This window comes from Papilio xuthus, unplaced genomic scaffold (assembly GCF_000836235.2).
Source record: "Papilio xuthus unplaced genomic scaffold, Pxut_1.1 DF826938.1, whole genome shotgun sequence".
NCBI classification, from domain to species: Eukaryota; Metazoa; Arthropoda; class Insecta; order Lepidoptera; family Papilionidae; genus Papilio; species Papilio xuthus.
Window position 1 is genome coordinate 2,996,094 of NW_013531711.1, and position 1,554 is coordinate 2,997,647.

At 30.6% G+C, this 1,554-nt stretch overlaps 1 long non-coding RNA gene across 1 annotated transcript; it reads left to right on the forward strand.

Annotated features, from left to right (window-relative positions):
* Positions 1-136: 136 nt before the first annotated feature.
* Positions 137-978, forward strand: LOC106121629 (uncharacterized). Its single transcript, XR_001228062.1, has 2 exons — positions 137-403; positions 614-978. It is a non-coding gene; the product is annotated as an uncharacterized LOC106121629 (long non-coding RNA).
* The last annotated feature ends 576 nt before the right edge of the window (positions 979-1,554 follow it).

Here is a 1,554-nt window from a genome sequence, read left to right on the forward strand (position 1 = left end):
AGTTTCAGTGTGAATTGTGGGATTAAGTGTATTATAATTTTGAGAGTTAGAAAGCTGATGTTTTCTTCTGAGAAGATTTCCAAGAACCATGTGGTAATTACATTGTGTTTTTTAGTATTATATTTTGGAAGGGGGTGGAAACTTAGAAGAAGGACGGTTTGTATGGAAAGTGGCGCCACCTTTTATATAATGGTAAACATCATTTCATCTCATGGCTGAGAAGAAGCATCATTTCTGTCATCGAGACATTCATGTGTCATCAAACCGCTACGTTATTTCGTATTTCTATTTCTGTTCTTGTATTCTTAGTTAAATGTTGTTTCATTCATTTTGTTTTTAATTAAAATGTGTTTTCGTGAAAAATGACGCTGTACGCAACTGTGTTTTAGATGGACTGATTATGGTAAGTTACAATTCAATAAAAATTTTCATCTTATTCCCATACGTCAGACTCATTTAGACATTTAAATATTTTCGTATTTTGGTGTAGTTTTTAGCACCACAGTGATTTATACTTTCCGGTTATCATATTGAATGGTGCCCTACTTCTAATACATTTTACATATCAGTTCCTATACTTGACAGGAAATCACATTCTGTTTGTTTGTTGTAGGTGCACATATACACGGTTTCCCCCTTTCTGAGAGAAGGTCAGTGAAGTTCAGAAAATGTGTGCCAATCACTGGAATTATAGAGCCATAAACTGATGTGTCTGAAATTAGTAGGTGGGTCCATGTGTGTATATGTAAAAATTATATTTTTTTATTTGTAATTTTTTATTGTAAAGAAAAATCTGCTTGCCTATGTTGTAAGAGAATATGTTCAGAGTGTTTAAACTCGCAAATAACTACAAATTGCCAGTTGTCAGCTTGCATGTGACTGAAAATATTTTGGGGTTTGGTTTTAATTACAGGGTGTGCATTCTTTTGTGACCGCGCTATACTATTTATTACCGTAAATGTAATTTTCAAATATATATATTAAAAATTAAAATATTGAGCTGATATCTTGAAAGTCATTGATGTATATGTACTTGCATAGATTTAAAATTAAGTTATGTAGAAATATAATAAATAATGTACAAAAATATAAAAATATTTTGTTTTTATTTCCCCAATAATAATAGGATCATTTTAATAGAGGTATTTCATAGAAGGCTACTTGATATCGGCTCACTATAATAATAACTGATAAGTGGGTGTATTATTTTTGAACATTGATTTAATGTCAATTTTAATTTCATAAATTAGATTCCCACTTATCAGTTATTATTATAGTGAGCTAAATAAGCGTGCCTACGTATATAGATACCAAAAAAAAAAAAAATTAGTTCAGCGATTATACGCATGGAGCGCCACAATCGCCGTGGATCCACGACTTCGTGCGAGTTGCCCCTCTTTCTATAGTATACTTATTATACTCTTTGCTCTCATATAACAAACGAAATTTTTTATGATATTATTATATTTAAAATCTAACCTTATTTGGTAAGAATATTGTAGTTTCAGTGTGAATTGTGGGATTAAGTGTATTATAATTTTGAGAGTTAGAAAG